The 12,872-nt window shown below is 37.1% G+C and overlaps 1 long non-coding RNA gene across 3 annotated transcripts in view; it reads left to right on the top strand.

The window, feature by feature from the left end:
* LOC116964974 overlaps window positions 1–12,872 on the top strand; it is a 215,770-nt gene that overhangs the window by 164,291 nt on the left and 38,607 nt on the right. For 2 of the 3 annotated variants that reach the window (XR_006166528.1, XR_004409063.2), the window contains one exon: window positions 2,694–2,790. The exons of the other annotated variant lie outside the window; for it this stretch is intronic. This is a non-coding gene — a long non-coding RNA (uncharacterized LOC116964974). The remainder of the gene's footprint in view (window positions 1–2,693; window positions 2,791–12,872) is intronic. 3 annotated transcript variants of the gene reach the window in all.

The raw sequence follows: 12,872 nt of genomic DNA, 5'->3' as shown, positions 1-12,872 counted from the left end.
TGGATGGGCCAGTTGGCTCACTGGGGCTGCCGGAGCAGCCGGGAGGGCCCCCCAACTCCCCAGCCCCCCACCACCATGCAAGTTAAAGAGCTGCTCTAATGGTCCCCAGTCATCTCACACCACCCATTAAACCAGAGGGCAGGATCAGGCATTTCAGGACCCAGGGTTTTCTACACTTTTTCACATCCCTGCAATGTTTCTTCCTACATTTATACAAGGTGGAGTGGCTAGTGGAGGAGGAAATTAAGTCAAATCTGGCAGCATTATACCCTCTGAGGTTTTCTTTATTTAGAGATGTGAAATGCCTTCCTCAAAATCTCTGAGTACCTTAAGAACACGTGCTTGAAACATAAGGAGTGGCCTTACACCGACCATCAGTCAGTTTAGCATCCAGCTAATCGTCCAGCTTAGTAACTTTGTTGAATGAATCATCTACTAGCAAGGAGAAATATGCACTTTTTTCTAGGTTAAGATCCTTCAACTTGAACTAAGTTGTGCAAACATAGACTGGATTCAAGAAAATTTGATTTTTTAAATCCAGAGTAATTTATCCTAGTCTGTCATGAATGGAGAGTTATTCTCCACTCGAGAGGAATTTAGTGCTTAAAGAAGCGAAGAGACTGGGCACGCTAGGCCTTGGTTTGTGCTGATGCCTTTACACAGTGGGGGATACTCCCACTGGCATCATTTTTCCCTCGAAGCTCTGGTAGGTGGGAGTGGAGGAAGCGTCCGACAGCCTCGGCAGTGAGTGGAAGGGGATGTCTGAAAAACCATCCTCAGTTCATCTCCTGTCCTGAACCCCTTCTCTCCTGATGGTCCGACCAAACCACAACCCCTTTCTTTTTCAAATTTCTGTTGTTATTTGATGGGTGGATCTAGTAGAGAGAGGAATACATTTTCTGTCTACAATATAAAGCAATTTTCATTGCTCATGTCTTAAGGTATATTTATTTACCGAGAGAGAACTCATCTGATTACTTAGTTGTGAAAATCTGCAGCCTTATTTTAGGGTTTTTTTTCAGTCTTTTAAGAAAATCTCCTTCCTTTTTTTTCTCTGCCTGAAGCACTACTCTTTTCTTCCTGCCTTTAAAAACACTGAAAAATGAAGAGCAGTGGACAAAACAATGAGAATGGAGAAGGTGAAGAAAAAACATTAAGCTTGAAAAAGAGTAAAGCAGGAGAGTAAAACAAAAGATCAACAATTTTTTCAAGAAATATGGTTCTGAATAAGGGCTGTATTTGTTTAGAATTATGTTCTCATCCATAAAATAATTATGGATGTTAGCCGTTTTGTTCTAAAGTGGGCGAAGGCTTTAATTTGCACGTATTTATAAATTGAATCAAATTCGGTTGTGCTGAAATTTGGCATGGAAGTTCATATCGGAGTAACTATTTTAGTCAGTTCTTTTGAATTATTAGTCAAGTTTCTAATCTTAGAATGATATGGGTCCTTTGTTGTTTATAATTTTAAAATCCAATTTAAGTATACTTTTATATTTCCGAAATAGCCAGATTAGCTGGATTTGTAGGTGTTACCAATGAGGGATATTTTAAACAGATAGAAAAATCAAGCTTTACTGTGAGCAGGCAAGAAACATTTTATTATTTTATTAAAAAGGTTAATGAAAAATGTATATAAACTATCCATGTGGTTAAAGAAAAACAGTGAAAGAAGGATTCAGGTTAAATGCAGTCCTGTTTTGATGACATCAAACTTTAAAGGTGTCAGAATAACTGCTGTACAGTGAGGGAGAGCTGTATATCGATTTCTTAAGTGTGTCACTGCTATCCAGGTTTATTAAAAGTAATTGAAATGTTTAAAAAATATGTAAATGATCATTGTAAGATTCTACCTCAAAATTTAATTTGCAACACTTGGAGTCAGCGTGCGTAATGTCAGGCGGTTTGCACTGTTGGTTTATGGCAGTTATCTCAGCCTGGTCTAAAGTCATTGGGTAGGAGGGGGAATGCTTCCAAGTGGCAAATCCTCTCACCTATCTTAGACTTAATTTTTCAGATAGATTGAATTGCCCTTTGGGTAGGTTTATTATTTTCCGTAGCAGAAAAAGGAACCTAGACAACCATGTCAAGATTCAGCTCCCAATCACAAACACCTACAATTAATGTTCCTAAATCCTGCTACAGCCAGGTTTCTAATGATGGCGTTGACATAGGTGCTAGGTGTTAGGCTGTCATTAAGTCAGGGGATGTATAGTCGCTAGGGCCTAGAGAGCCATTCAGCTCACCTTAATGCAGACACCGTGCTTGGTAACGAATTCTCTTCTGAACATTTCCGAGTGTTTCGATGGGAGGCCTGATTCAGCTGCCTCCTCACAGGGTCTAGCGGTATCTGCGGCGCTGTGAAATGCCCACTCTGGAAGCCGGTCTCCTGCAAGTCTTGTGTCATCTTTGTGGACCTGTCAGGTACATCTTGGATACCCAGGATGTGCCAAATGGCATTAGGTACCCACGCGTGGTCAGCTGAACCAAGCCCCATGGTTCAGGGGCTATTCAGTGTGTCTGTAGGCGCCTGTGTGTAAATATGTCGTTGCAGGTGTCTTGAGCTCTCACTGAGTTCATTGTCAAGCCTTCAGATAGCTAAAATCGGGGGAGAGAAACCCCACTGAAAATGCAAATAGAATTGAAATAAATGTAATATATTCTAATATAAAATAACCTGTTCTTTAACTTAGATTCTACCAGACAGACAGCTGTGAAAAGAGATGTGATCTCAGAAACACTGAAGGACAACTTCCACCCTACCCAGGAGTATTTTGAAGGCAGTCACTGGTAAATAATGCACCCTACTAATTTTCTGCCTGTGCCAGAAGGTGCAGACTCTATTGTATGTGGATAGATGACCAAGGATCCAGGAGGAGCAAAAGTGCAGAGGGAGGCAGACCGACTGGAAAAGAAGAACGTGGGCAATAGAACCTCACCTCATAGTCTCTGTGCGGTGAATCTCAAGCTCAGGAAAAGTGTCTCAAGAATTACAGCGTGAAGATGCATCTTGTAGTGGCAGTAAAAGTGCCCCATTTGAATCTCCTCTGGCTATTTAATTTTAATCTTTCATTTCCCATGTTCAGTGAGAAGTATTAATAGATAATTTTCCATCCCCTGCCACACCTTCAAGGAGTAAATACTCTGTTCCAGTGACTGGTATGCTGGCTAATAGAGCCAATATTAAACATCTCATTTCCTTTTGAAATTTCCTTTACAAAAACTTTAATGTCCATTTATATTAATCATACAAGTTGGCAAAAATCCCCACTTCCCACATGCTTTGTCTCACTCTCTTTATTTTTCCCCCTTCCTTTCTCCCAGTAATAACAAAGTTTTTCTGAGGTTGTGTTTGTTTTGCTCATAATTAACAAGAAAGGAAATGGCAAAACAGCACCTTCAGTATAGGATTTATCTTCATGATAGAGGAGGAATTCTTAAATTAAAAAATAGCATCTGCTAGTGTACACTGCTTCATGCATCGCTTCAAGAATCTAAATGCTAAATAAATATATATATTTATATCTTTGCCCAGGTTCTGTAAATTCTTGTTGACTACAGTGAGGGTATTCGGGGCTAAACTAGGCCCAGATTTCAAAAGTTCATTGTCATTATGGTCTCAAGGTTATCTACTTTAATATGGTAATCATGGTATTTACAAAGTATCACAATTCAAATACGTATATAAGTATGTATATTGAGGTATGGAAAAGTTTATCTCCTAGAAATGTAATCAATTTACTTCTAGTTTTAAGGTATTAGCATTCAGTGCCCTCCTTGGTCCTAAGCATTCATAGGTGGGCATTTGTGTTGGTTTTTTTTTTGTAACATTATCTATCTAGAAGAGTGAAAAAGAGTTGCTGGTTTCCATTTAATATTTTTTTAACAGAACTAAGTGGAAAGAAATACTCAGTGAAAAAGGTAGGAGACTGTGATTTTATTTTGGAGGAATTGTCCTACAAGTAGGGCTATATTTCTTTTACAGCAAATCAAATATCCTACATGTACTCTTAAGGACCGGTATAACACACTCATTACTGCTGACTTGTTGAAGTCCTCCGTGGTTGGATTACCAGAAGGGTTTATGTCATAAACGCACACAGTCATAACTGTGTGAAGCCCTCAGTCTTTGGGCTGAAATTGTAACTATTCATGGATATTCTTTGCAACCAAAGAATTTATTTGGGAAGCTTCAGTGAAATCCTTTCAGAATTCTTGAATTATGGGAGTGTGCAAAACATGCTATTTCCATTGTGTTTAACAGGCAGTGAAAACAAACCAAAATCAACATAAAATAGGCTTTTTGGAGAAAACTACAGCAAAAGCAACTGCTAGCTGCTGGTTTTGACTTGGATGGGTGTTTTCCTTATTCAGAGTTGTTCCTTCTGTTCTCAGTATACAGAAACATTTTAAAACCGAAGCAGTACATGGTTTTAAAAAAGATTATTTGTTTTAGTTCAAAGTCTTCTCAAATTAGTATTGAAAAATGGTATTTTAAAAAATGTCTTACCATGTTTTAAAACTTTAGGACATTAGGAGGTTAGTTTTTAAAACATATTAAGAGGTTGAGGTGAATCATAAAGGGAAATCTATTAAGTTATTAGGAGAGCTTATTGAGCTTAGGCACTTTTTATGACATTATTTACCTTTTTCTCTTCCTGGCCTGAGGCTTCTAGAAAGGCTGAAGGCAGCTGATTTCAGATAGCTGCTGTGCGCATAAAGGGATATTTTAAGTACCTGATTAAACTACTCAAAGCAGAACAATAATCTTCAACACTGAGGAAGCTGAAAGGTTAGCTGTAGATTAAGACTTCTAGACTTTTGTCATGTCAGGAACATTTGAGGTTTTGGCTCAAAAACAATAGGAGGCATATGGTTCTTACACAAAATAGTTGTAATGGCATGAACTATTTTTCTCTTTTGTTTGGACAACCTTCTCTTACAGAACAATGCCAAAAAACAGCTTCAGGAAGCAATAAGAACACATTTCTCTCCCATATAGATTATTTGAATAAGTCAAAGTGAAATGCTATACTAAGCTAAAATTTTTTTTCCTGAAATAAATTATATACCTTATATACATTTAAATGTAATTTAAGTCTGCAGTTAAAATTATAAAGAATTCAGGCATTAGAAAATACTTGCTTATTGGTAATGTCTCTTCTTTTTCTGACTGCATCTACATTTAATACTGAACATGTAGATAGTTTCCCTTTTGAAGCCATGACAGCTATTCCTCTTCTAATGCTTCTGAAATAAGTTTGCTTTCAAACTTCACACAAAGCCAATATGGGAAAGGAAGGTCATATCTGGTAGAAAATAATTAAGATGCATGTGAAATGTGCAATTCTGTGTCTATTATTTGTGGCTTGGTCCTCAAGCTTTCTCACAAATTTGTCCAGTTAGAGGTACTTCAGGTTTCATTATCTAAATGTTTTTGGAGTGGTTTAGTGTCCTTTTCTATTTTCAAGATAAGAGAATGCATACTATAAAATGCATCCTCTGCTAGCTGGTGTCAGTCTCCACCACAAGGAGCTAAATTAATTTTGTAAGCCCAGGAACATTATGATGGATACTTATAAGCACTTCTGTTGTCTGACAGTGAGCCTGGCATAGTTCAAGGTAGAAATCTACTAATACTACTTTTTGTATGACATTATGTAAGGGTTTATAAACATCATAGTCTCCACTAAATTTGCGCTAAGTCACACATCCACTAAGTCTTGAGGCTAAGCTATAGCCCATGGAGAACAGAATAGACTTCTTAACATAGATCACATAAACTCCAATAGTACTGAAAAACATTCAAGGGCACCTTCATTGGTTTACACCACATTAATATTTCATAGATATGTTCTATCCTTAGAAACAGGACTGGATATTAACTTCTCAGGTAGAAAAACTAAAATTTCCTAATATTAGAATACTGTAATTTAAAAGATAAAGAACGTAAAGAGGCATTAGTGATTTATAAAACTACACCCCTGGAGATATTCAGATCTTGACTGTACAAAATCCTGAGCAACCTGAACCATGCTAGTGGGTTGCACCAGATGACTTCCAGAAGTTCCTTCTAACTTAAAAGTATTCCAGCATGATACATGTTGGAGGAGCTTCTTACAGTTTGTAAAATCTAAAATAATGTCAGCGAATCTTATCCATTTGTGACAGAAGTGGATTATGCTGTCCAGGGCTTTTCCACCCACCAGTGCATCACCTGCATCTCCTGTATGAAACAAAATAACGTCTGTGTAGTTTTAAAGCCTGAGGGAAACATTTATGATCATCTAGTCTGATCAATCCCCTTTACCTATTTGTTTCCACTGCACTGGTTTTCCCCAACATTATCAAGGGATATCCAAATTTGTGTTGATGTCTTGATAGCACCTAGTCAGGACTGAATGTGATACTTTCAGAACTGAATGCCAAGACAACATCTAACCGGAAATATAATTGTCTGCCTCATATACGTCTCACACAGTCCTACATCTGTGTCAATAATGAAAAGAAAACTTGAGTTTCTGTAGCCTTGTGGGCTACAGGAAGAGTTTATGGCGTGGCCAGTATGACTGGAAGATTGGTTGCCTGTCATGTGAAACTGAGAGACTTCATAAGTTGGCGGGTGACAGGAGTCTGTTTTACACAGAAGGATGATTTGCATGGAAGTAGCAGAAGACCTGCTGGGTCAACACAAGGCCTATCTGCCTCAGGGGACTTTTAATTATTTTTTTTTCATGCATGATTGAGATGTAATTTTAAAAATTTAGACTTAATTTTATTTTCCTGCTCTATCAATATTGTTTTAGAAATCAGTGTACTTTGTGTTTCCCTTAAGAACAGATACACTTAATTGCAAACCTAATCTCAGATAAATTAAAAATAGATATACTTATTTACAAAATTAAAATCAGCTGAATAAAGTTTTGGTTGAGAATACATTGCATCTTTGATGTGGTTTAAACATTTTCTTCTGGTTTTAAGTGTCAGTATTTAAAAGTATTTAGAAATACCATTTACACCTTGCAAAGCATCTTACAATCTGAGGCTGTCCAGAAGTGCACTGGGTTTAGGAAAAAATACATAGATAATCAGAAAGGAAGCTGAAGGATAGGGTTAAAAGAAACAAATACTCATCTCTAATGTTTTCAGCAATTCCTCATGCCAGAAAAACCTAGCATGGGAGAAATAACAGCTAGGCTGAATTGATATGTGAATTGGAAAGGCTAGATTGCTGTTATGTTGTGGGTGGGCCCTTCATACTTCTGAAGTTATAATGTTTTTATTTAAAGACTAAATTGGATTTCTAGGCATGTATGGTATACATCAATTTAAAATTATTGGAGTTCTTCATATTGTTAAGAGTGCTTCAGTTTGAAAGAGTGAGGCTTTCCTGCAAATGCCAAGTAAATTGCTCTGCAAGTCCAGAATCTTTGATCACCTCTGAATTGAAATGCTTACGAAAGATGCTGTAGTGTTCTAATAATTTTACAGCTCTCTCTGATTCATATGCCTAGAACCCCAATCATTTCTAAATTGAAGAGCTCTCATTATTTTCAAGTTTTATGTGCAGTATAAAATGATTTAAGATTATTCTGCAGCTTTTCATTTTTTATTTTGCAAAAAATAAAACTTTTTTTTTTTTCTCCTCAAGACCAGCTCTTTCCTCTGCAAGCTGGCAGACATTATGAGCTAATTCAAACATTTCATGTTTAAAATGGAAATTGAACCAAATTCTCTCCAAATAGCAATGATGATGGCTGGAGGAAAAAGAAGAAAAAAAAAAAAAAAATCACTGCCTCAACAGCCGCGAAAACACAAAGTAAGAGGCTGTCAGTGATCCTTGCTGGGAAAAGTGTGAAGAACAAGAAACATATTGTCACTGTTCAGATGCGGTCAAGGTGAAGTGGGGAGCCTGAATGAAAGTTACAACAATGTGACAAAAGAGAGACACAGATCCATTTAGTCTTGGAAGGAAGAGAGCAGGAGGCACAGAAGGCTAGTTCACGTGTTGCTTCTAAGCTGATTTTTGCTGTCATTTTATCATACAATTTCAGAGGGAAATGATGTATGCCCTTTTGTATCTCCTGACTTTGTCTTTTAAGAATAACAGTTAGTTTCTCTGTCACTAGTGACCTTGTTCTTTTCTAACACATGGCAGTAGTATATTGTTTATAATTCACATAGCTTTCCGAAGAAAACTCTCATTACTATTGCTTGTTAGCAGTAGAGCCTTCTCTTGTGTTTCTTTACAAACATGTGCACTGGATGGTCTTTGTTCCTTGTGGCTAAGAAGATGCTTAAGAAGAAACAAGGGCAAAAAGGAAGAATTCTTGCGGGGGAATCACACCAACCTGCTGGGGATTCCTGCAGATCCATCCTGCATTGTGACAAATAATTGCACACAAAATTCGCCCTGTTTACACTTCCCACCTGGAAATCCACACGTGGTCCTTCTGGTCCTGCCTGGGGAGCTGCAATGGGGTCCACATAGGGCCTCCCCAACGGAAATGGGAGAAAATGAGTCTAAAAACTATTGCCATCTAAATGGAGTAGAGTTACGCCGACGTATGAAAAGAGATTGAGGAACCAACTTGCCATTGTGCAGATACTTCAACAGTACAGCAGAAATTGGTGTGGGGGCAGGGTGAAGAAACAGCAGACAGGTTTCGGGTGTTTCACAAGTGTGTTACTAAGAAGGTAGCCTGGAAACATCTGGAAAAACCTAGAGATTTCCAAAATAGATGTTGAAACAGAAAACAGGACACGGTCCATCATAACTTGGGCACTTTCAATCATTTGAGAGAAACAAAACGTAGCCTTTGTGTGTAACGCCTTCCATTGTGAAAGTAGGACTGCATTTTTTGTTATTTTACTTGTTAAAAGCTGTCAGACATCTCAGGAGGTCCTCTGATGAATACAGTTGCTGTGGTTTTGGACCCCGGTTTACAACTCTCTGCTCCTGATGCTCTTGTAGTGGGGCTTGTCAGCTTTTCCTGCTGCACTCATTACCCATATAGCTTATGTCTATATAGTTTATGTCTACAGAATGAAGAGTTTATACTACCTCAGAAGGTGGGTTCATGCTAGTGCAGTGCTATCTGGAGGGACAGAGAATGGGGTCCCTTCAGACAGCTCTGCTTTCGGAGATGTAGCTTCCAGCAGAGGGGCAGCAGGATTTCATAACACTGTGAAGTCAATATAATCCGTTCAAACATATCTTACCAGTGTGGAAACTAAGTGTAGAAAGGCTGCTGTTATTTAGGACACTGTGTTCTCCAATATTTCCAGGGAATCATTCATCCTAAATATATTTATAATCAAAACTTACAAAGCTAAAAATGTAATCTGGAAATCTGTTAAGAATAATCAGGCTCAAAAACTCCTCCTGGACTTTTTGTGGCAGGTACCCGAACCCAGGGGGAGAATGATTTTCTTCTTTGCTGCTGTACGAGGAAACATTTAGTGAGACTGGTATTTCCCTTGTTCCTCTCTATTTAAGGTTCCCCATTTTTTATTTTCTTGCTGTTTTCTTTCTTTATCCCTACTCCTCATATATCTAGTGTTTTTATCCCCTTTTTCTTAGCTTTCCTCTGAACTCATATTCTTTTTCACTTTCCCATTCTCAGCCTTTCTACTGTTTTTCTATTTCTTTTGAATCCTTTCCATCTTTCCTTCAGAAATACCCTAGTGCAAGTCCTTCACAAACCCTTGTTACCCTTCTTGCAGTGGCTCACTTGTGTCTGGAATCTGGAGCTGTTACAGAAGTTCCTGTAGGCACTTCTGACAGGAAAAGTTGCCAGGATGTATCTGCCTCTAGTTCAAATGTAGGGTTTCTGATTACTTGAAATTTTTGAGAGATTTTGGTGGACAGTCTCTCTGTTTGATTGTCTGCTAAGCCATGCTCAAACTACAGGGTACCTAAATAATATTAATGTAATTTTCAAATTTGCATAATCAGTGGTCTCGGTCAACAATTAGTATTTTACTAATATCCAAACAAATATAATTTTCCAAATTATACAAAACTCAAACAGATATTATATTTTCTTGTGTGTAGTGGCCTGATGGAAGATATCAAATATCTAAGAGAATAAAGATTATTTTTGTTAATTTGAAGATTAGTACTCTTATCATGTTAAAATTTACATAGATACAAAAATATAAGGAAGTTAAAAATAATTCAATACTTTTTTTCTAAGGGTATCTCTAACTGCTTTACAGCTTGGTGGTACATAACACCAAAAATTTAATTAATATTTTGGACTGACTTTTTTTAAGGTAATTTTTGTTGGCCTCATTTTAACCTATCCTGAATTTTGAGATACAGTGTTCCAAATGCTGGGTTAACAAATAAATCAGTCCATTCTGGTGCATTAGGACCAATGCAAACTGGTGCATTAGGTCCTTCAGGTGTTGCTCCTAAAAATTTATGTGAGACAATGGAACTGGACCATGTTGTTTTAGACTGGCTCCTCCAGTCTGCAGTCCTTCAGTTTCAAAAGCAACAGAGATATCATATACTATTAATCATCACTGTCGTGTTTTGCACTCAGCAGATTGAAATTTGCTGTTTTCAGGTATTACACACCAGTACAAAACCCATTATGTGTGTTACATTTCACTGAGAGAGGAACACTTAATCCTGGTTTGCTGTCTATAATTGTTTCAGATACACTTATAAAGAGAGGTCTTCCTATGGGATCTATAAATCACACCTTACTTTTTAGCTATGCCATATTTTAAAATAATGTTAACATGTTAAAATAAAGGTCTGTATATTGTTTGTAATGTGCGTGACTTTCCTTGCTGCTGTACAGAATAATCCATATACCACCCATACTGAAAGTGGTTATTAAATATGCTGGCTCAGTTTACTAGTAGCTCTAATACGCTTCTGTAACGAGGGACTACTTGTAACATCAAAGCATGGGGAGACATTAGCTCTTTTCCCCTATAGCCTCTGACCTGAAAGCTTTGCTTTTTATCTCTATATAAAAGGAAAATATTCTTTTCAAAGAAGCCTAGCTAGAGTGTGGATATTTTCTCCACTGTAGAATAAGAGCCTGTGAAAGTAATCTACAATTTTTCATCTTTGTTCAGAGTATTGTTTCTTTTTGGACATTATGCCTCTTTGAGACTGAAAACTCTTGCTTTCAAGTAATAGTGACTGGGAAGTGCCTTCTAAATCCTGAGGTACTTCTGCTTTCTGTAACCCTGACAGTCTGAATAAAGGTGAATGAACATTTTTATTTTTAAAAGAAACAAAGAGAGATATATTGTGCAAGAGAAAGAAAATAAAGTTTGAGAAATAATTCATACTCAAAATAACAGATAAGACCCCAAACCAATTAATTGTACACAGCGTTTGTCAGGGAGCCAACATCTGGCAAACCTGAACTGTATTTTATCTTGCAGATGTTGCCACTTATTGTATAAAAAAAATCATATAGCAAGTGATCTTTCTAAAGTGTATTTGGACTTTTAAATCTGTGGATTGGATCATCTTTGCTTCTGACTTTGTATTCATCAGACTCTTCGCTTAATCTAGCTTGTCTTGTTTCAGTTCAACGATTTAGGATTCTTGACTTTTTGTCATTTAGATTCTTAACTTAAGCTATCTCAGGGAGGACTTGGTCTTCAGAAACAGCTAAGTACACACTGTCAGAAAATTGTGCTGATGTATGACCTGCACAATTACGTTTGAGCATCTGATCCCTTTTCCCAGACAATCACAGGGAAGTGAGCACTGCCTTAACCAAACGTAGGTGCAGTAAACAGAAAAAGGAAGGTTGAGCACAAAGGGGCAGATCATACCATGTATTGTTGGTATTTTTCTGGTTATAAAGACATTTCAACCATAAATTTTCAATTAACTTCCAAATAATTTCCTAAACTCATCGTACACTGATAGTATTACAGATACTTGTATGATCTGGACTCCAAGGTTTCTAATAACATCTGAAACTTCTTTTCTACCTGTAAGTTTTTGTTGCAAGGACTCTTTCTTTCAAATCCTACAGAGAAACAGAAGGGTCTCAGTTCTTTTTCTTTACTTATTTATACTAAGTCTGTTTTAAAGGTGGGTTTGCTTGTTTGTTTGCTTTTTGTTGTTTTTTGTTTGGTTGGGGTTTTTTGTGGGTTTTTGTTTGGTTGGTTGGTTGGTTGGTTTGATTTTGGGTTTGTTTGGTGTTTTTTTAGGCTATTATTGCTATGGTTAATGTGGGGTATTGTTTTTTTGCGTTCCACCAGTCATGGCTTCAGAGATGGCATTAAGCAGGATTCAGTCTATGACTCTTAATTCACAATGATGTTAAGTCAATGATTAAGTCATTGAAAAATCACTGATTTCTTGGATGCTCTAGGTGGGACTTCTTATAGGTGTCAATAGTTCTTGTGGAGTGGGTGTTTTGCAATTTAGCCTGGGCTTACCTGCTTTTCCTCACACCTTCTAAAAATTGCTTAGCCAGAGGAAGAGTGACACAGTCCAATTTCAATATAATGTCATAATTAAAAAGAAAATAAAGCTACTCAGTTTTCTCTGTAAGATTTCATATGAACGAATAATCTTCAATCTTTCTTCTGCTAGAAACAAGCTGGATCACTTGTTTTGTTTTTTAATAAAGGTGCATCATTTCATTATACTTGCAGAAGTGCAGACTGGCATATCTTTTCAAGCATAAATATGTTTATTTAAAAAACATTACAGAACTGCATTAATGTAAGCTTTATAAAGTGTCCTATTACATTTTTTTTAATACACCGTTTTTCTTCTTTGGTTTTTTAACGAAGCAGAGAGAACTTTTTTTTTACAGAGTTAATTTTCTCAATAGGAAGGACATATGTGTCCTTCAGTTAGGCATATTTTATCCCTG

Source organism: Tyto alba, unplaced genomic scaffold (assembly GCF_018691265.1).
Source record: "Tyto alba isolate M040663 unplaced genomic scaffold, T.alba_DEE_v4.0 Super-Scaffold_40, whole genome shotgun sequence".
NCBI lineage: Eukaryota > Metazoa > Chordata > Aves > Strigiformes > Tytonidae > Tyto > Tyto alba.
The sequence above is the reverse complement of the archived record's forward strand: the minus strand, read 5'-3'. Positions and strand labels throughout refer to the sequence as shown.